This window comes from Kogia breviceps, chromosome 7, assembly GCF_026419965.1.
Source record: "Kogia breviceps isolate mKogBre1 chromosome 7, mKogBre1 haplotype 1, whole genome shotgun sequence".
Taxonomy (NCBI): domain Eukaryota; kingdom Metazoa; phylum Chordata; class Mammalia; order Artiodactyla; family Physeteridae; genus Kogia; species Kogia breviceps.
In genome coordinates this window covers 49,463,259-49,486,881 of record NC_081316.1, presented here as the reverse complement: position 1 = coordinate 49,486,881, position 23,623 = coordinate 49,463,259, and the positions used below count along the sequence as shown (strand labels likewise).

At 39.7% G+C, this 23,623-nt stretch overlaps 1 protein-coding gene across 5 annotated transcripts in view; it reads left to right on the top strand.

Annotated features, from left to right (window-relative positions):
* The window catches only part of FAT3 (FAT atypical cadherin 3), a 719,190-nt gene that overhangs the window by 254,150 nt on the left and 441,417 nt on the right, over nucleotides 1-23,623 (top strand). The gene's annotated exons all lie outside the window — the stretch shown is intronic.

The following is a 23,623-nucleotide window of genomic DNA, read 5'->3' as shown; positions in this document are numbered from 1 at the left end:
TTCTTGGAAATGCTCTCTAACTTCCCTGTCTACACCTGGAGCAGAGGAGGGGCTTGGAAGTATTTGATGATGGAATGAATTGAAAGCACTACATGGATCATTCTGGTCAAATTCGAATTTTCAAATTTGAGCAGATGGGGTCTCATTCTCTTCCTGCTCATTTGAGGGTAGAGCAAGTCCCCCACTTACTTAATTGAGGGAACAGCCAACACTGGTTTGAGGTCACCACACATCTCTCTGGCCAAACATCAAAACCACGTTTCCCTGGGGATCAAGAATGGGAAGCTAGCTGTTGCAGGACATGATGTGTTTTTGCCATTGCTTCAAATGCTAGTTAATCTTGAACTTTGCATGCCTTGTCGGCAAGCCTGGAGCTCCTTCAAAGTGTAATATTAAACAAGAAGAGCTATGATTAGTGCAAGCCAAAGAAAAAAATGTTTTCCTTTATTTTGTCTTTAGCCCAGTGTTTATTGCTGCCAGAGACCTATTTATTAGCCAGCTTTAAAAAGCAGCTGTTCTCTGTCTTCGTTTTGCCTCCAATGATGCCTGCCTTGGATATTTGGGCACAGCTTAATTTTAACAGTGCTCTGTAAAGTGAGTCCTGGGAAATGGATTTTGTATCTTTTTCAGAGGTTAGAGAAATGGAAGTATAAATATTGAATCCACATATTAAAGAGAGGGTAGGTAATTAAGCTCTTGTATGTTCCCCGGCAGCTTGTTGATGTGTTTTTATTTTCTAGTGAATGAGTGATGTTTTTCAAAGGGAGGTGCCAGTTGGGAAATCAGATCTCTGCTGAAGCATAGCAGTGATCCCTGCATTGATGCATACCGTGCACCGTGTTCTGCACGGGTCCGGCTCTAACCCACAGGCAGGCGACAGGGCTGGACTAACTACGCAGCTGTCAGAATCACACAAATGAATGGACTGGAAGTGCTGCTGCCTTATCTGTGACAGTGTTTGTGGGTTTGGATTTCACTTTTTTAACAGTGATCTTTTAGCAGGCCAGAAAGCACTCGTGTGAAATTGAAAACTTTCTGAAAACAGTATTAGAAAGTATATCTGTCTGCACTTGGGGTCCCATGATATAGAGCGTGCTTGCTACCCGTCCAAAGGCACCACTGCTAGTAAGACAAATAGACTAAATTTAGAATCGTGCTGTGAGTCAGTGACCTTTATACCTTGCAGGAACATGTTCATTCACACGCAGGACACATGCACCCAGTAGCTCTTCTCTCATTAGATGTATGTTACGGGTGTTGTATAGCTAAAGTATAATTATGTTATAGACATATAGTGGGAAGCTTTATGATTTAGAATGTTTCTCTGTGAACAGGGGAGGGGACGCCTCTCCTGAGAAGCCATCACCACTGACGTACAGATATATTGTGAAGTCATCCAGAAACCAAATAGGAGATGCTTTTTGTTCTGAGCTGTAAGGACCCAGGAAGTGTTTGAAGGGCTGTGCCATGCCTTACCATCTTCGAGCCTGTTGTTAAAGGAAAAATCAGTAATACTGATCCTGTCTTTATTTAAAATTTTGATACTTTTTAATCAAGGATTGCATTAATGTTGATTTTTAAGAAAAAAAATGTTGTATTAGGATATTTTCTGTCTAGATTATGGTGTTTTGGGGGGGCACCCTCTTAAGTTTTGCACCTGGGACAGGTACCTTGCTTGTCTCACTCTAATCCTGGTCCCTTGGAGGGTCCTTTGCATTTTTCTAGAAGATGAGAGCACAGAGATAGGAGCTTCCCTCATGCTGGCTCTGCTGCCTGGCACTTTCTCTCCTTCCCCAGTAAGCCTGGTTGTGTGATAGTAACTGCATCAGGAGTAGTCCCCACGTTCATGGAGTTAATGGTCTGGAAGAAATGATAGACAACATCAGATTAAACACATGTATAAAATCAGAGTAAACATGTTTATAAAAATTACAGTAAACACATTTATAATTTGTTTGTTTACAAAACGTGAAGCGCTGTTTTCAGAAGAGAACATTGGGATATGAAAAAGAATGGGAGTTGTGATGCTGGAGAATCCTTAGAGCAGAGTTAGAAACAGCCACACACGGAGGAGGAGCTGGCATCCGGATCAACACCTGAGGAGACGGTGACGAGCTGGGAGAGGGGACTTCAAGGCAGAGGACACTGGGTGAAGGGCTGACTTCAGCGAAAAAACGGTGGTCTTTTCAGTAACTAAGTGGCAGATGGGGCAGAGGTGTAGTGAAGTAGCAAGAGAGGGGCCTGGAGTTAGAGGCAGAGGCCAGATGAGAGAAGCCTTTGGAGGTTAAGGTCAGAAGTCTGTCTCCTCCGAGAAACTCTCCTCTCTCTCCCTGTGCCTCATCTTGGTGCGCCCACAGCTTCCCAATAAGTGCTTTTCAGGTGTTGTCTCCTCTTCTAGACTGAAACAAGGGATGGGACTTAACTGGTATTTCTTATGTCCACCATGGGGCTCAACAAGCATTGTGACATAACTAATCCTTACTGTTCAGGAACACACGCCGGTAGCCAGAGATCAACCTGGCTGGGAAAAAAAAGCAGGGAGTGACTTGATACTCTCCCTTTGGGGCTGAGGGCAACAATCTGCCAGAAAAAAATGATTTGGGACTCAGGAAAGCATTTTGCTGTATCCGTGGATATTCTTAGGACCAGAATCCTATACTCCGAATCCGTGAGCTCTTTTATATTGTTCATGTTGTCTTTAGTTCATTCTCTTTGCCTTGGCTTATAAAGCAAATGCCCACTCATCTTAGCTTTAAGATTTTATTTGGGGTGTTGAGGCAGATTCATCATCCTTCCGTGTTTTGAAATGGCGGGAGAAGGCAAAACCAGATGAGAAAACACGAAGGAGAAGAGAGAACCCAGGGGAGCGTGGAGGAGCACATCGAGAAGTTCCACAAAGTGCAGTCTCCTACCTTTTTATTCTCAGAGAAAATCTAGGATGCTTTGTGCATGTTTTACCCAGAGTCATTCAGTTCATGCGGGAGAGTTCCAAATCTATATTATTAATTAGCTTTCAAGTTTGAATATCCTGATGCAGTGACTGATTCTCCTTTGGTAATGCTTTTCATTAAGAATTGTGTTTTATAGCCAAGATGTGGAAACAGCCTAAGTGTCTGTCGACGACGGGCAAAGAACGACGGATAAAGAAAATGTAATATATTACATATATGTGAATGTTATTCCTATATATAATATAATGGGATATTATTCGTCCATAAAATAAGAAGGAAATCCTGCCATTGACAACAACATGTATGAACCTTGAGAGCATTATGCTGAGTAAAATGAGTCAGGGAAAGACAAATGCTGTATGATCTCACTTACATGTGGAATTTTTTTTTAAGTCAAATTTATAAAAGCAGACAGTAGAGTGATGGTTGCCATGGACTGGACGGTGGAGGAAATGGGGAAATATTGGTCAAAGGGTACAAACTTCCAATGATAAAATGAATAAGTTCTGGGGCTCTAATGTACAGCATGGGGTTATAGTTAACAGTACTGTGTGGTATTCTTGAAAATTGCTAAGAGAGTTCTTAAAAATTCTAATTGTACACACACACACACAACGTAACTATGTGAAATGATGGATTTGTTAACTAACCCTATTGTGGTAACCATTTCACAATATAAACATATCAAATCATCTTCAACTTAGATTTGTTATATTCCAATGGAACATCAATAAAGCTGGGGGTGGGGAGAATTGTTTTAGGAAGCGGAATTCCAGTAAAATGTAAGAGGTTAAAAGAATGTCTGTCTTATTCCCTGGCCAACAAAACTTCCAACACCTCATGCTCTCTTTTGTCTCAGAAAGAAATACAGCTTTCCTGCAACCAAATCTGTTGTCCGTTTGGCACCTTTTATGCCTTTTATTTTTTTCCTCCCATAAACACACGCTGGTGTCTGCTGAGAACTGTTCTAACTAAGCACCCAGATCTACAAGTCCTGTGGCCTCTGGAGATGCCCTGCAAGAGTAGGGGGGAGGTGGGGAGTGAGGACAGAGGGTAGTTTGATGGGCTTTGGAAGCAACCGTAGAGTGAGAAGTTTATTTTTAAGGGGTATAAGTTTCATCAAGGAACAAATATTTGTGCCAGCACTTAAAAGATGCCTAACAAATGTATACAAATTTGTATACTGTTTTCTAAATATAGTCTCTGGAATGCATTTAGTTTATATCAGCCTTTTCTCAACAAATGAGTGGCTGATATTCTTTAACAAATTATTGAATCATTTGTGTTTATTGGGAGATAATATAGTACAATGGTTGAGTACTAGTTCCAGAACAAAATGGCCCATGGACAAATTCCAGCTCTGCTAGCTGACAGCATGTGTAACCTTGGGGAGGACTCTGAACCCCTCCAAAGATCAGTTTCCTTATCTGTAAAATGGGGACAATACTGCAGCTCCCTCCTAGAGTTCCCGGGAGAATTAATGAAATGGTCCATGTAAAGCACTTAGTGTAGTAAGTGTTCAGTAAATGGTAGCCATTATTATTAGCATCAGATTTGACTTCGGGAGTTTGTTAAAAATGCCAGCTCTTTGTTCCCACTGAAACTCACTCAGTCAGCTTTTCTAGGTTATTTTCAGAATCAGTGTTTGCACCCCAGGTTATTCTTACATAGGCACTCTGGTACCCATATCTGTGCTGAGGCTTGTCAATTACAGGACTGCAAAGGATCAATGTCTGGACTTTACAGTTAGAAAAGCATGAGTTTGCACTGTAGTTCTCAACCCCTTTCTGTCTGCGTGTCTCTGGACGATTAAGTTCTCTGACCCTCTGTTTCCTAACTTGTAAAACAGAGATAAGACCTTGTAGGTATCTCATGAAGGTCCATGAATGTGGAGACACAGTGAATGTGGAATACTTAGCACATAGTAAATGCTCAGTAAAGCATGGCTGCTGGTCTCAAGAGTGTGTGCTACCCACTGTGCTAGATGCTGGGGATACAAGACCACAGTCATCTTTCAGTTTGCAGTCAGCAGTGTAAAGGCTGACTAGGGCTTTAATGAAGAAGAGCATCCAGTAGTAAGAAGGGCATTTAAAGATCACCTAGTCCCATCTGGTGGAGGGATGGTTACTCCTTTAACATTCCTCGGAAGTGATGGTCATCTAAATGGAACACAACTCTATCACAAGTGGGCCTGCCTCCTGATACAGTCTAATTATTGGCTCTGGCATATCTGCCCCTCTCTCTTCCTGCAGAGTAAGTCTCATCTTTGGTGGAAGTTGCCATATTGAAATATCTGAGGGCAGATGTCATATCCCCTGGCTTTGATTTTCCAAGTCAGCATCCCCAATGACTTCAGTTGTTTCTCATACCGGGAGATTTGGGGCTCCCCCCCATCCTTCCATTGGGCTCCCATTAGCAGGGATATCTTCAACCATCAGAGAAGCTCAGGGGACAGCTAGCATGCCGTGAATGCCTCAGTAGAAGTGCATCTAAAGCCCCTTAAAAGGCCTATGTGGGAACTATTTCTCATATGAAATAATACCATTGCATTTCATAATCATGGATTGACCAGTAATGCAGAAGCAGATGGATTTGGTTATTGTGAAAGAACATTGATAGGGTGAATACAAAAATAAGTACTTCTGAATATTTCTTAGACTATCCCAAACCTTAATCGCAGGCTCCAATTTCTGTTTAAAGTTATTTCTTTGAAATGTTGAAATATCTGTAACACATAAAGCTTGCCTGACTTTGCTCTGCTTCTAACAAATAAAAATGCGCTCGAACCTGTTTGAGAGGACAATGCCATTTAAACTCTGAGAGCTAATGAGAAGGCCAAAGCATACATTTGATAAGCTTTGTCATCTTTTTGTCTGCAGATCATAGACCTTGCATTTTAATTTACTATACATAATGCTTTCTTAATGAGTTCCAGTGGATGGCCATTGAAACATGCTGGAGCAGCTGCAGACATGATTATGGGGGAAGGGGTGGGAGGAGGAAACATTTATTTGACTTATGTGATACGCAGTTAGGGTAACTAATATTCGCAGCCAGGGTACAATAACGGCAAGGGAAAAAATCCTCAGTATTACTGTGGACAGGAAAAAGGTGCTAAATCAATTTAATTTTCCTGTACGTGTGAAAACTACCAATTGCGAGTTAATGGAATTGAATTTTAAATGTTGAGTATCTTGCTAAACTATGGTTTGCTTTACACCAGAATGTTCGTATTAAGACAGTATAATTATCAGAATTATTTTTAAAGTGAAAATTGAATTGAGGCTTCCCAGTAGTTACTTCGGCTATGTTATAAAGCTCTGCCTTCAAAAATAAATTGTGGCTTGGAGAAAGAGAAAAGCAAAGATTAGGGATGAGTCCTAAGACTAAAACAGAAACAAAGTCACACATGTAATTGCCACAGTTACAGGCACTAGTTATAGGGCTTTAGTGTTAATAAGTGTTGAAAAGCACATTCATGTATATCACCTCATTTAATTCTGCTAACAATTCTGTACAGTAGGTACTATTGTTTTCATCTTCCAGATGAGGAAACCGAGGCTTTAATAGCTTAATATATTTATCCAAGGTAGGAATGCTCAAATGGTGATTTGAACTCTGACTCTCTGAAACCTCAGTTTCATTTTTAGGGATAATAATACCTGTCCTTGGAACATTGTTGTCTCAACAAATCATGCGTTGGATGTATTTATTAAATTATGGAGTACTATCTATGTAGATATACAGGATGATTATTACTGCTATCAATTATACAGTTAAACGAGAAGGTGGGAACATCAAATGGACAACAAGCAATTGAAAACCTAAAATTGCGGGGTGAACAGGCATACCTCGTAGGTATTGTGGGTTCAGTTCCAGACTACTGCCATAAAGCGAGTATTGTAGTAAAGTGACTCACACAAATGTTTTGGTGTCCCAGTGCATATAAAATTTATGTTCACACTATACTGTAGTCTATTAAGTGTGCAATAACATTATGTCTAAAAAACAATGTACATACACTAATTAAAAAAATACTTCATTGCTAAAAAATGCTAGCCGCCATCTGACAAAGCAGTGTTGCACAAAACTTCAATTTGTAAAAAAGGGCAATAAAGCAAAGTGCAGTAGAATGAGGTATGCTTATATATAATTGAGAAGAAAATCATTCCCGGATGTTGAGTTATTAGAATTTTATCTCTAGGTTCTGAAACCATGATTCAAAATCTATCACTTCTGCACTCAGCGTCCCTCACCTTGTCCCCAACGTGCCGTCCGCTTGGCGTGGCCAAGTTGCCACATCTGTGACTCATTTTCTAATGTCTTTTGACATGTATAATAACTATCCTCTTCTCTTTTGTGAACACACACACACACACACACACACACACACACACAGACATGCACGAACCTTGGGGACCCTTTACTTATTATCTTGCTTTTTCCATTAATCCTTCCCTTCCTTGGGTTAATGAGAAGAGTCATGATCCCGGCTTCAATTCCTACTCTGTGTAAAGAAGCAAACCCATGATGACCTCGCTCACCAGTCCTCCATGCCCTTATCCCTTGGCCTCTATATAATTTAGTTAATCACGTCTGTGTACGTCCAGGGCTCTGTAGTCATAGATTTGTTCCTTTTTGTTGGTCTGTCACCCATTGTCAGTTCCTTCAGGCTGTGCCTGCATCCTGTGCCCAGAATGAACCTTACACTTGATGATGAATGTTGTTGAAGGCTGACCTGACTGCGGTGCCCTCTAATCTGGAGGGAAGAACATCACCATCTCTGAACATTTGCTGAGGTTTCAGTGTTTCTCCAACCCTAGGGCTACAGCGTTAACTTCCTCCTTCTTCCCATTAGAAGAAAGAAAAATACAAATGTTAACACAGGTCCATTATCCCATATCCAAACCCTTGGGACCAGATGTGTTTCAGAATTCAGAATTCTCCAGAATTTTTGAAAGGCAATGGGGAGGGAGCATATACTGTAACATTTACATGACATCCTCAGCTGGGTCTAGGGCAGTAGCTTGTAATCAAATACTTTAATATTTCAGTGACAAAACATATGGAGAGTCACACTGGTGGGCTGAGTATAAGAGTCTCACATTGGGCCAGGTTGTGTTTAATCATTAAATCGTTTCTGGTTAAATCAGGTTTTGAAGTTAAATGAGTTTTCAGAGCTTTGGGGATTTTAGAATTATGGATAGATCAGGGATTGGAGCCCTGTACTAACAGAATAATCACTGTATAAAGTAACTCTCCATGCCACATGCCTTTTTATAGAAATTTGACTTTCTTTTCTTCAATTAGACAATAGTAAACATTTTCTTATAACAAAATGTACCAGATTAGAATATGGTTGACCTAATGTGGTCTTGTCATATATACTCTTTCTTATAGCATCTATAATGCACTAGCTCTCAATATATTCAGAAGAGAGGTGTAACATAATGTCCCCCTTTTTCCCCTCTGAGAAACTGAGATAAGATCAGCACAAGGGCAAACAATGGGTGGAGAGCTTGCATAGTTTTAGAGGCTTGTGTCAATCTTTATATATAACTTTTCTTTCCTGATCATTTCTTTTTCTTGGATGTGAGGCCATAGCCGAACTACCAAGGTGTCTCATCATCCCAAAGTCATTTTCAAATGTATTCTGAGTTTTAATGCTGAATAATAATTTCTCAGCATGGTTTCACTGTCTATTAGGTTCATAGCTTAATGAACCTATCATAAGGCTGATCAAGGTCAGTGTATATGTTAGTGATAATTAAAAGAGAAAAGTCAGGCATGTGGGATCTTGATTGTTTCATTCAAAAACCCAAAATTGTTCAGGAACTCATAAATTAGCCCTGTTTAATGAAGATAATTAGGGAAAGATTGCTTCAAAGTAATAACTGTTATAAAAATGAGACCTTTTTAAAACCCTGATTTATAAAGCACTTATTTGCCTTCAAGAATTTTGGGGGATGATTTATAAGCTGATTCACCATCTGTGGCTTCTTGGCAAAACAAAGGACAAATGGTTGGATACTATTTTAGGAGCTAGATTAAAATATTAATTGTATATTTTACAGGAGCAAGAAACCAGGGGAGCTAGGATTTGCCTTTGACTGTGGGTGACTCCTTTCTATAAAGTATCTTTTAAATTGTTCTACCTTGTGATCATTTAAGATGAAAAATAAATATAATCTAAATAGAAAAAATAAAGCTGAAATCAACTTGTGTTGCTAGTAAGCTTTTAATCAAAGCTTTTAGAGTTTCATTTAGTTTACATAGTGCAGCAGTTAAATATCTGGGGTATATTATCCAATGATGCTCCAATTCCATTTGCCCAAGAAACCACCATATTCCTGGGGTTCACCTTTCCCCCTTTTTGAATGCTTCCAATATGCTGCACATAGTATTTATTCTCATTATTTCTAACGGTCCAATAGCCATGCAAGGTTGATACTGTGTTATTATCCCATTCTTTTGATGAGGAAATTGAGTCTAAAGAGGTTGAGAAATATGTGCAAGGCTCATCTGAGTCCGACTCTGAAGGATGTTCTCTCTCTTCTTTTCTACACTTGACCTTGATTCTTTCAAAAACTGGGGTAATTATAAACAAGTGTTTCATAAACAAAAGACAGTTATGCCAGTGGTTCAAACCATTAGACTTCTGGTCAAGGTGTTTTATTTTTTTATTTTTTTTTAACATCTTTATTTGAGTATAACTGTTTTACAATATGGTCAAGCTGTTTTAAAATCAGTCTTTTCATTCTGAGTTGATGATGTCTTTTACCATCAACTGCATAAAATGTACTTCTTATAACACTCAGAATCCAGTTCTAACTATATTTTCTACTTAAATCTCGCTTGACTCTCCTTAAGCTGTCCTCAAATGCAAGCCTAGACATAGAAACCATATGCCCACTCCATGACTGAGGTACAAATTGCCTTTTCCATCCTGTGTCTGTTTGTCTTAATTGTGTCATCTGTCTTACTTAGATTGTAAATCCTTTGGGAAACACTGAGTCCTGCTGTATATGGAACCCACAGAACTTCTCAGGTTATTATTCTCCATTAAGTGAGACAGCAGTGATCCAAGGGTGATCATATTCAGTGGGTTTGGCTGAAATATCTGGTCTTGGGAACAGAAGTCTTGCATACATGTACACACTGGGTCTTATTTGTAGCTTTCAATGCTCTTTGCAATCTGGTGCTTTTCAAAATTGTCTCTTAGATTAATTTTTCTCCTGATAATCCAATTCTGAAAGTCTCCCCATTATATTTATATGCATAGCTTAAAAAAATTTTATATCCTTTATAGAAATTTTTGAAAAAAGATAAGAATAAAAAGAAGAAACTAACAATGATCACACTATCATATTTTTTGTAACCTGCTTCTCCCATTTAATATATTTTTAACATTCTTCTACACATTAAACATTCTTCTATAAATGTCAGTTTTAATGTCTATATAGCAGTCTATTTATGGATATGCCAATTCCTTTTTTTGTTGTTGGAGAATTTCATATGTTTCTGGCTATTACTTAAGTATATTGCTTGTAAGTTTTGTTATTACAAACAGTGCTTTGATGAGCATCTTTGAAGCCTAAATCTTTTAACAGACTTTTATTACTTTCTTAGTTTTAATTAGTTAAGTGTAATTATTGGGTTAAAGGGTATGAAAGCATTTTAAATACCTTAAAATTAATATATAACAAAAATTTGTTTTCTATAAAATTTTTAAATGAAGGATTAGTATACAGAAAAGTAAGCCAAATGGTCAGTGAACATGAAAAGATGCTCACCTCCACTGGTAATCAAGAAAACAAATTAAAATGACAAGAACCATTTCACACCTATCAGCTTGACAAAAATTAAATTTGGCTCTAACCAAGTGATTTTGAGGCTGTGAAGCAATAGAAACTCATGCACTGCTGGGAAGGGTGTAAATTGTTTCAACAACTTTGGACAACAATTCGACAATATCTAGAAGAGTTGAAAATGCACTGACACTAATCAGTATTGGAGAAAACTCTCCTAAAAGAGCATGAAGTTTATGACAGTGTTGCTTCTAATAATAAGAAACTGGGAACATCTAAAAAGTCCATTTCTGGAAGAATGGATCTAACATAGTGCAGTGTATTCACACAGTGGAATACTATATAGATGTGAAATGAATAAACCAGAGCTACATTTATCAGTACAAATAAATCTCAAAAAACATACTGAGAGAAAAAAAAGAATCAAAAAAGCCAGCTTTTTGTGTTTCATATATATCATTTAAATAATATTTAAAACAAACAAAACATCATATATTATCTTTGGAGATATTCACATGGAGGAAATATATTAAAAAGTGTGCATGAAAATGAGAAATTCACAGTAGTGATGTATGGAGGGAAATGGGGTGGGGTTTTATTTATATCTGTGAGTTTTAGCTCTTAAGCTAAGTAAACAGTACATAGTATATATATTATATTATTCCACTATACTTTTTAGTGTTCTGAAATAAAAATAAATGATTTTTCCTTCCACAAGTACTATAAGTGAATATCCATTCCTCCTGCCTTTTCCAAAACAGGCCAACACCGTTTCTGATGGCAGTTTGGTAATTTGGTCTCCGTAGCTTAATTTTGAATATTTTTTCTACCATTCATGATAGGTTTGAACCCATACTCTCTAGTCTGTCTTGTGATAACCAACAAGCGATTGAAGACACTAACAAGAGTCAAGGGTGTTTTTGAATGCAGTGGAACAAATTTTTCTCTGTAAAGAAAACTACCTGGCCCTTGGTTAGACTCCCAAGTTGTTTCCAGCTAAGTTAATAATTCAAGTCAACACACGTTTTTGAGTGTCTACGATGTACAACCTACAGTGCTGTGAGCCTCCCTTGCAACTGAATTTTCTACATAAAAACTGAACTACTAACACCCTTTCAGAGTTTGAATCTACTCTTCAGTGTAAACACAACATAACTGTCATGGCCTCCAGACTGCCTGCCATCCCCACTTTTTGCCTCCCCTTTACCCAGTGGCCAGAAGTGTCTTTGTAAAGCTCTTATCTTGCCCTGCAGTTAAATGCTTCTGAAGATTCTAGATGATGTTCAGCCCCTTAACCTGGCATTGAAGGCCTTTAGTCATCTGAGCTCTGCACTCTCCTAACCAGCCCTCACTCTACAGGCCAGATCATGGTCCTTAGAAGGCTGCTTACTCTTCCATTCATCGGTGACTTCCAGATTGTTCTTTCTACAGGTTTGAAATTTTCTTTGCTCTTTATCTGCTTGGTAAACCCCACTTACCCTTTAAAATTTAGCTTAAATGGAAATGGCTGGGGAAAGTCTTCCCTGATGCTCAGTGTCTCCTGAGTCCTCCTGGGTCCCTGTGAATATCAACTTCTGCAGGCTTTGGTCCTCACTTGTGACTCTTGGTGTGTGTATCTATTTCCCTAATTAGGCTTATAAACTTCTTAGAGTCAGAGACTATGTCCTTCATGTTTGTACACTTAATTGGTGCAGTACTTACCATACAGCAGGTACTCAGTAAATGTTTGTTAACTTAATTGCAATTAGCAATAATCTCAGTCATGTGTGTGAGAAGGAGGCTGTTCAGGGAGTGGGGTGGAGAGAAAGAAAAGAGAAAGATCAAATCAGGCAGCCACCATCTTATCTTTTCACATCTTCTATCCATCTTTAGCATTTCATCCTTTTCCACTGGGATCCTTTTTTAGTTGATTGCAATTATTTTGTAGTTTTATCCAGTCATTTATAGTATTGGAATGTCACCTAGCTTAACTTTACATAGCAAGCACATCTTTGATTCCTTCATCTTAGGCATCAATACAGACAGAAATAGATTGCATTTTAGGATTTATTCCTGTGACAAAATGTGGTAGAGCTCTCCAAGTGCTTATGAGACACTTGTTTTTCTTGTTTTTGCACTGAAGTTAAAAACTAACTCCTAAAGCTGGGAGTCCCATGAATCATATATTTCATGCCTCATGCAAGTCAGCAAGTCCCCTCACAGAGAAAACACTGTGTGAATGTCAGAACTGGCAAGAAAATCAGAATGTATTTTTAACATAGGTTTAAAAAAATATGCCATTCCTGCAGTCCTAGTCCAGAAAGATTAGGGTTCTTTTTTTTTTTTTGTTTGTTTGTTTGTTTGTTTTTGTTTTTGTTTTTGTTTTTGCGGTATGCGGGCCTCTCACTGCTGTGGCCTCTCCCGTTGCGGAGCACAGGCTCCGGACGCACAGGCCTAGCGGCCATGGCTCACGGGCTTAGTTGCTCCGCGGCATGTGGGATCTTCCCGGACCAGGGCACGAACCCGTGACCCCTGCATCGGCAGGCGGATTCTCAACCACTGCGCCACCAGGGAAGCCCAAGATTAGGGTTCTTCTTGGGCCTTTTGTGTAGAAAGACTGTTAAAGAAGGGACCTCCTCAGGCATCCATAGGATTTTTTTGTACCTATTTCTGTCACTTAAGGCTCTTCTCAGGACACTTCTTCTTCCAGCATGCTTGTGAAGCTGGGAGTCACAAACATTGCATGGATACTTTGTTATTAGGTGATGTTAACTCGAACTGGAATGTATGATGCTTGATTGTCAGAAGATAAAGGAGCGGGCTTCTTTTCCTTTGGGATGAAATGCTCTCCTGGACCACCCCAGTGATCTCCAATAAACCCTGCATTAAGGCTCACTCCTCTGGTTGTTTCCAACACAAGTGCAGGTCAGTTTGTATCAGGGCCTCCTAGGCCAGCTAATAGGCTATCATAATTTCTCTTCTAATGAAGGATGGTTGTGTCAGTGATACATTTCTTTATCAGAAATTTATTACCAGGAGGAGATATAATAGAAAGATATACCAATATGTTCCCTCAAAAGAGCATACATAAAATATAAAGAATAGTGAAGAATAGGTTAAAGAATAGTGAAGAATAGGTTAACGCCTATGACAGCCTCAAGCCACTACAGCCAAACTAATTCTGGGTTTGAGACTAGTGAGGTGGGCACAGATTCTACCTTTAGTGGTCAGAACTTACAGACTGAGTGTGTTCTATGTTCTAGGAATGCAGGGATGAAGGGATAGATGTCATCGTGCCATCTCTGCCCTCCAGGTGCTTAGAATGTCGTGTGGTAGAGGCAAGTGGCCTCAGACAAGGGATCAGAGGGTCGGGGTGTCTCAGGAGATGCTGGACTCCTAGAGTAGGGGTGACTGCTGTAAGCTAGGGGCCCTCGAAAGACTTTCTGAGACAATAATCAGAAATCAAAGCTAAAACCTGAAGTTATCAAGTGAAGAGGGAAAGAGTAGAGTGTTTCTTTCCATTTAGGTGATGCCAAGGTAGAGATGATATCAGATTACTCCTAGGCTGGTGACAAAAAGGAGTTAAGAAGCCTGGAAGGTGGGGATAATACTGGAGATGCCTAAAAATGTGCTTTGCTGTCTTTATAATCTGTTGTTCCTCACAGATTATTTTATAAGCAGTAATGTCATCAGGAGGACGACACATGGAAGGCCCCATGGGAACATCACCTTTCTTAGTTGTCCACTGGTCTTCAGTAATTTTCCCTTCTGCATACCTTACCTGGATATGGATGGCTGTTTTAGGTCTTACCATTGTGGGTCTTGATTAAAGGCTGTTTTTTATTTGAGTATCTCACCATTTTCATGGTATGGTCCTTGAATGTGGAGATTGTATCTCTCTTCTAGTTTCTGGGATACCACTCTTCCTTAGTTCTCCTGTCTCTTTGGAGATTCTAAGATCCTCTGCACCTTTTTTTTTTTAAATCCTTGTGCTGTTTTTTGTTTTGTTTTGTTTTTTAACATCTTTATTGGAGTATAACTGCTTTACAATGGTGTGTTAGTTTCTGCTTTATAACAAAGTGAATCAGTTATACATATACACATGTTCCCATATCTCTTCCCTCTTGCGTCTCCCTCCCTCCCACCCTCCCTATCCCACCCCTCTACGGCTGCTTCCCACTAGCTGTCTATTTAGTGACCTCTCCCAAGTTGCATTGCTCCTCTCCTGGCAGAGAACTCCATGTACCAGTAGCACTCTGCTGGCTATTCTGTTCCAGGCTGTCTGTTTATTGTCTTTGGGTCAGTGATGAACAGTGGCCATGGATGTACCCTGGGATGCTGCTCTGAACTGCTATTCATGTGGGGAGCCCAGGGTCAGGGAAAAGGTGAAACAGTTCAGAAAGAACCCACATATACATGTGAAAAGCTGACTTCGTGTTCCCCACAGAGACAAAGTCTTACAATTCTCTCTTAGGGGTGGAATTTTTCAGTTCCTAACTTTACAAAATACTAAATTCCCTGTTAGTTTTTTAGCACTTATTTATTGACCAGAGGCAGGTGAAACAAAGAAGCAAACAGAGAACCTCAGCAGAACAAGAAATATATGAGAATATTTCAAATAGTTAAGAGTTTTGATTATCCTTCGTTCACTTATTTATGTGTATGTGTTTGGAGCGTGATATTTTAAATCTACCGTTACAGACTAGAATCATCATAGTCTAATATAAATTGAAATTTATTTTTAGGGAGTCATCTCCATACGAATCTTTATAAAAAGGCTTTATTGAGAGAGCAGGTCATAAAATCAAGTGAAAAGGAAGAAACTAAAGACCTAAGGTTTATGTGGAGCAAAGGAAGAGGTTAAGTGATTTATGAGACAGCTCAACTGAGAGGTCAACTCCCTTTCTAGGTTCACGTATCTAATGGAGGTAACCAGGCTGGCCAGCAGTGAGTTAGTGAGCCTGTGTGTGCACAAGTGTGGGTGAGCATGTGTGGGGAGGGGAGATTCCAGGACTGGGTTAGTGGGAGGCAAAGAGGCATCTACGAAACGCAGAATATGACTGGAGGACTCATGTCAAGAGAGCAGCCTTGGGACTTTCCTGGTGGTGCAGTGGTTAAGAATCTGCCTGCCAATGCAGGGGACACGGGTTCAAGCCCTGGTCCGGGAAGATCCCACATGCCACGGAGCAACTAAGCCCTTGTGCCACAACTACCGAGCCTGTGCTCTAGAGCCTGCGAGTCACAACTACTGAGCCTGCGTGCCACAACTACTGAAGCCTGCTTGTCTAGAGCCCATGTTCCACAACAAGAGAAACCACTGCAATGAGAAGCCCGCGCACCGCAACGAAGAGAAACCCCCGCTCGCCGCAACTAGAGAAAGCCGGCGTGCAGCAACGAAGACCCAACGCAGCCATTAATTAATTTAAAAAAAAAAAAAAAAAAGAGGGCAGCCTTTTGTTTTGTTTCAGCTTTGGCTAGATCACCACTATCTTTTTGTTGGAGCCACCTGACCAGGTCAGCTCAAATCAGTTGACCAAATGGCAATGTTAGAGCAAGGATCTCTCTCATTTGTGTAACCCACTTTCAAAACCATTCTTAGAAGCCATCTAAATATATTTGGGTCATAAAATTACATCAAAGTCTACTATCTCTTCTACCTCTTATTGTGGAAGCAGAAAGAAAGTTCGGAATTTTATGAGACTCAGCAGCAGAGCAGCACACACAGCATTCACAAAACTAGTCAATAGCATGATAGTGCAGAAAGTGGAGAGTGCTTTAGCAGTTCACTTGGAGTGGCATAGAAGACATTTGATTGCAGTGAATTGATCAAAATAAATTGAGTGGGCTATGTGTTAGGTACTGAGTGAGCTCTGTGAGAATAAGAAGCTAATCCTTGCCCTCATGAAACCCATAAGCTTTATAAACTAGGACACCCAAAGAGCTTGGTGGGGGGGAACATGGATGGAAGAGGGTAATGTACATTTACTAAAAATAAGCCAGCTATTATGAGTGCTCTGCATTTGGAGTTGAAGAAAGTGGTACAGAGGAGCTAAAAACTAATTAAATTTGTTCTGGAAAATGGTAGAAAATTACCCATATCAAGTTTATTTGCTGTGACTTTCTCCTCTACTTGTTTATTTCTTCCACCACCTTGACCATCATGTGAAGCCTTGCTTTGTGTAACCAGTTATTTAATTCTGTTCAGACTGCCAGCAGCCAAAGGTAGTCATGTAAAATGTTAATGGTGTACTTTAATTGGGTTGAAAATTCCTCCATATGCTACCATTTTTGTTTCTTAATACCTGATGGAAAGTTCATTGATGAACTTTCTTGGTAAATCCAAAGGGACCATGATTGGTCTTTCGTTTATTATTTTTAATAGAGACAGCTTTAATCTGACAGCTTTATTTAAAATACTTTACCACAAAGAGAGTGGGGTTTCTATGGTAACATAAGACTGTTTGTTCTGTATAGCAGATGACAATGTAGATTTCACTATTTGGGGGTTTCTGGTGTGAAGTGTATTTTTGTTGTCCATGGTCTCATGCTTTTTGTAGGTGGTGAATGCAGCATTCTAAAAATTCAAACTGTCAGACTCCTACTTTAGGGAAGTGAATAAATAGGTACAAAATGAGATATGCATCCTAACCCCCCAAATTAAGTGTGCCTCTCCTCTCTTTTCTGGGTAATTCATATACCTATGCTTTTGTAAGCACTTGTTCTTATAGACATGTCTTCACTTTAAATAGTCCATCATGTTCTTTCCCTGACCTTATTTATTATCTCACTGGAATCAATTACTCTCTCACCCTTTATATCTACATCTCCTCTAGTACTTAATTTGTGTTAGTGTACTTATTTATTCTGTTGTCCACATGCAGGCTTGGATGTGAGCTTCTTGAAGGCAGAAAACATGTTATTCAGCTTTGTAGCTCTTACACTTAACACAGCTGGAGCCTGACCCCAGAGCAAAGGCCCAGGAAATGTACAGGGTTGCATCTGTTCAACGTTCACTGAATTTTTCTATGTCTGTATTAGAACATGAGATCGGTTAGACAGCTTTGGGTATGCAAGTCATAATCAGCCTTGACCTTGGTTAACTTACAAGAGCATGCTCTGGGAGGTCTGTCAAAATGGCAGGATGGTGTGGGTCTGTGAAACCAGGTGGCTCGTTAACAGTCAGTAACTCTATCCCTGGTAATAGCCTTCAGAGTAGAAACCAGAAGGCCTGGTAGACCCAGTTGGCTAGCACAGTGAAGTGTTACTTCTCTGAAGTGTTCTTAAGGGAAAAATTACAGTGTAGAAAAGTTATTTAAGGCAGTTAAGAACCGCTGTGTTCTTATTAGTTAAGAACTGGCTATGTGAGGCCAAACATTTTCAAGATAAAATGCTTTTCTAGGCCTGTAAAATAACTAATTTCAATATTCAAGATATTTATTTCACAGAGAACATCAAGAGCTGGTAATTCATCACTGTGGCTCTCTCTCAGAGTAGTTTAAAATTTCTACAGATGGCAACATCATTTTCCCAGTCACCCCGACTTGACATCCTGAAGGCCATTTTTTCCTCTTCTTTAAAACTTTCTTTCTGGACTTCCTTATTGAGTCACGAGCCAGATTCTGTAGGTGTAACTTCAGCACGATGCTTGGTGTCCATGTGTTTCTTCCAGTTTCACCAGCATTGTCTTCAGCTCATTTAGTGACTACCTGTGACTGCCCCCTGCCATGAATCCCTGCCTCCTTGCTTAAGTGGTAGCATGTAAATCTGGAACTTTCCCGTATACTAGCTCATGGCTAGTGGGGATGTCTACTAACTTCTCTGAACCTCAGATTTTTTTCCCAATGGGAAATAAGGTCAACAATAGTCTCTAACTCTTGGAAATTTGGGGAGTATTAATTGAAGTAATGTTGGGAAAGCAATTGAAACAGGATTGGCCCAAGTTTAATAACTAAAAATCGCTACAACCCACCCTGTCATTAAGGGTCAGGAAATGGTGATTTGATAGGGCATGGTTGAAAATAGTTGTTCAAAGAATAAACTATTTGTATTTATACCCCATTACAATGTTAACACATGACAGTAGTTACATGACGATGCTGCACCCCCCAACCCCTTCTACTGCTCTGGGTTATTAGTTTTCTTTTTTATAGCTTTTTGACTTTTCTTTCCAAGAAGATGTAAACTTCTTGAGGGCAGAAACTTGATGTTCTACTTCTATTTATGTGTAGTACATGAACCAGTTGACCCTGACAATATTAGATTGTTTTTGACCTCCAAAAATGGCTGTTTCGATGGTTCAACCTAAATATAGACAACCAGTATGCTAGTGCTTAATTGATAATCAAAACTATTATGTTTTAAATCTTTCCCACTCATTTACTTTCAGGGGAAAGAGCTTCCCTTGAAGAAAAGGTTTTACCCCCTTTGGTGGCAAAAATACCTGCAAACATTTATAAGAATGTATGTGTATGTTAACATATCTGTTGAGTTTGGAAAAATTATGTTGCTTTGCTTCTGTTCACTCTCTTGCATGTCAGTATGGGAACCCACAATCTTCAATATTGTCACACACACACACACACACACACACACACACGAAAGAAAAGAACACTGCAGAAAATGCAGAAAAGAACATATATGGCTAGAGACCTGGCTTTCACTCCAGCTTAGTTACTGGCTGCTAGTGTAACTTTGGGCAAGTCACTTCTGGGCCTCCATTTCTTCATCTTATAGACCAAATGATGAGGTCAGATGCCATCCACAGCTTCTTCCACCAATAAAATTGTTCAGTTTGTGTAGAACTCTCTAAAAAATTGAGAATTTTTCATGATAATCTGTTACCTATAACAGATGGGAGAACTGGTTTCTTACAGACTTTTTTGGTTGTGTCAAATTCCATTTATACTGTAAAAAAAAAATGGACGTCTATTAATGCTGCAAATTCTCCTCTTGCTTCATAGGTGGCTGATATGGTTGCTCTTGGGCTGGGAAAGGTAAAAAGACCTGAGTGATCTGACCCATGAGCCCAGACCAAGTGTCCCTTCTCCGCAAGGCAGACAGTGCCACAGCTACGAGGCTCGGGGTGAGGAGGCAAGGTGGACGAGGGTGTAAGTGGACTCTCCCCACAGCTGAAGTCATGATAATTTTGCCCTCTTAATCGTGTGTCATGCTTATAGCTTCTAAGCATGGTTTTATAGTTGTATCACATTCTATTCATTTATTCCAGCCACAGACATTTTTTTGAGCACTTACTGTGTGCCAGGCATTCAGGAGACATACATCAAACAGACAATTTCAGCATGAGTTGTAGATGAAATTCGGGGTGCTCTGAAAGCATGTTAAGGGAATATCTTTACCTTCCAATGCTCTTGCATGAAGGCTGTGGAGCCATCTATGGAAAAAGGCCAATGTGCCTGGAATATGAGGAGAATGGATGGGAAGGGTGACAGGTCATCTGTGGAGGACGCTTCAGGCCTTTTAAAGGCTTTGGGATGTTGTCCACATATGTTAACGATTTTATTCCCACAAACAGCCTCCTGAGAAAAACAGAAAAGATACTAGAATTTCCATTTTATAGACTTTATAAATGGCTGCAGTGCAGCTAAGACGTTAAGTGTCTAGCCCAAGGTCCCTCTTTCAACACTCATTTGCTCACTTGTTTAGCAAATATTTATGAGTATTTACTATGTGCCTCTGGGGTAAGTCCTAAAATTGGGGATCAGTATTATGTGCTGCCCTAATAGCATCTGGTCAACTCAGGAGGGCCTTACATGGCCTGACTGCAAGTTCCTCTCCCCACTCAGCTCCCTGGTCAAATACTCCCCCTTATCAAAGGGACCAGGTCCGGCTCCTGCCAGCCTGCAGAATTATTCAAAGAAGCCAATCACGTTGTCTGGTGAGAGACAGGGGCCACGCTACGGTCTTGGTATTAAAGCCTGTCTCCCATCGCCCCTGTGGGTTCACTTTGTTCCCAAGTGCAGCCCCTGTGTGGTCCTGCCTGACACACATTCCCCTTCCCTGGCCTGTGAGTGTTTGGGACTGGTAAACTGCAGTTGATCTCATCTGTCCAGTGTTGAGTGTCCTGTGTCCAGCCATCCCCATGACTGTAGGACAGGAACCCTTTCCTTAATGACAGGGTGAATAGGAGGCCATTAAAACAGTGCCAGAAACACACATTTTAAGTGGAGGAAGTTCAAAGAGTTGATGTATTTTGGAGTTGGCTGCCTCTGCATATTTGAATTATGAAGCAAACTAATACTAGAACTTTTACTATCAAATTAAGGAAAGCATTTGCATCAAAGGGCTTCCTATACCAAAATTGCACTGGTGAGTGTGTTTTGGGAATGCAACCCACAGGGTGAAAGGCAAGAGGAACAACTGACTTGGTGTTCTGCTTCCCTGGTAAGTTTACACAAAACAGATTTTCCAGTGTCCTCAAAGATTATGAGCAAAAGGTAGCTAGTCCTCCATAGGTCCCCTTTTTGTAGCGTTATACGATGTATGTGGATTTTCCAGGGAGATCAGAAAGGCTCCAGGATCATATACATGGAAGCAGTGCCCATTTTATTGTGACCATAAGTGAATGTAAATGCTTTGTTATAAGCACAAGGGGAGTCAACCAGTTGCTGATTGTGACTTTAATAAAATCCTTTCATTGAATGCTGCATAGCCAAGTAAAGAAATGCATAAATCATGTGGAGTGAAACGATCTTTGTGGATGAGGCCATAAGAGAAGATGCTAAAGGGAGTTCCTGCAAACATGTGTTGTGTGAGCGAAGCTTAGGGAAGTGACTAAGCTTCTGTTATTGTCCAATCCCTTCTGTTCACTCATATGTGACAAAATTTTGTTGCAAACTTAAGAGTTTCTTCCTTAAAGATGACTAAGAGGGCTTCATTTATAAGAACCTAAACTGGTGATCAGGAAGACTTGGATCGTCAGTGTGATCTTTGCTTCATTTTAGCATTTGTTGACTTGCTGTCTCGTATATGAGTATGCATTGCAAGGAAAATACTCAATTATTCCAGTCAGTTAAACTGGAATCATGCTGTTTCTACCATGGCTCATCTTAGTAAAATTCCCTGGGCAATGATGATATTCCAATTATATATAGTTTGAAAAATTATGTTTGTCTAGTATATTTACATCTTTGTATTATATATTGGGATGCTGGTGATATTTTTAGCTTTGCATTATTGCTTCAGAAATCAAATTCTAAAGCTCTGGGAAAAAAAAACAATCAAAGCATAAGCTATGAGGTTAGTGGAAACTTCTAAATTCAAGGGAATAGTATGTTACCTATTTTAGTGCATTAATCCAGTTTATTTTGTTGCAAAATTTTTTTTGAAGAGTGTTTTTAATTGAAGGTGGACTTGGATTTGTTCATTTAGTATTATACAAGGAAAACTACAGAGTAACGTTGAATTCGTTCTGATAATTTCTCAGGATTTTAAGAAGCAAATTGACTAATGAAATGAATTGAGTCAACATCTAAAATATAAGTGTTTCATGCTTGTAGCTCTTGTCTTGTCAGTTACTACACTTTTTGATTTCTCTCTTTTGTGAGTTATCAGATCAGGGGTGGCTTTAAATTTCTGACTAGGAAGTAGAAAAATAGCAGATATGTGATTCTAGTGCCCATAAGGACACCATGTAGCAAACAGACCATTGAGAAAAGACTATTAAGAAAAAGTTCAGCCATCTCAAAGTCTGCTCCTTGAAAATAATGGTCAAAAATATGATTACAAAATGGATACATTTTTGTTAAAACACACTATGCAAAGTATAATTTAGAAAAGTCAAGTCTCCTTTAATTTCACTCCACAGAGATAACCATTTCTAATAACTTGATGCTTATATTTTTCAAGTTTTTAAAAATGAATTTTACTTAGAGAAATTGGCTGATACTATATGTATTGTTTAATGTGGTTTTTACTTAATTATACATTTGGGCACCTGCCATGTCAGTGCACATAAGTAGATCTCATTCATTTTAATACAGTAAGGATGTACTGCACCATAAACCCTGCTTCTGTTAGTGAACACTTAGATCGTGTTCCATTTTTCATCATTTCCAACATTATTACAATGGGTAGTCTTTTCCACTTATGAGAGCATTTCTTCAAATTAAAATTCTTATAGTGGGGATCATAGATTAAATCGTAACAGCAGTCGCCGTTGGTAACTTTGGGGTCCTTACTATGTGCCAGGTCTTCTGCTGAGAATGTGCAGTATTCCCTTCTAATCCTTAGAACAGCCTTGTGGGGCATGTTCTTTTATGTTTCCCCATTTTATAGCCGAGGAAACTACGTTTTAAAGAAATTTAAAAGCTTCCCCAAAGTCACCTAGCAAATAAGAAACGGCATCAGGACTTAAACCCTGTTCTTTCTGATTTTATAGCCCATCACTGTCCTCTGGCCCCATTGCCAGGTCTGCATCAGTACTTCAGTTGGTCATCCCAGTGCATCCTTTTATCTCTGCTTGAGCTTCTTCTCCACCTTGCTGTGCTGCCAGATTGCTGTAGAAACCCCCAAGACCTCTGCTTTCCACCTCACATCTGGAGACTGGCCTGGGCATCCAGTTCCTCTCTCCCTTTTGCACCCGACCCTTCCCCAGCTCCATATCAGCCTCCTCCGTTGCTGAGACTGCATTCCTGGTAGAAAGCGCAGCCTCCCTAGGTGTGAGAGGAGAGGGAGAGTTCCATTTATTTAGCTTTCATGGATTTATAATGCCTTTGCTGTCAGCCAGCAGATTTCAGCTGACCAGCAATCTCAGAAGCAGTCACAAAGAGCAGCTGTCATCATAAATCAAGGTGGAAAAAAGAAAGAAAAATTACTGCATGTACAGTACGGAAAGAGTCATAAATGCTCTTTGGTGCTTTGAATTAC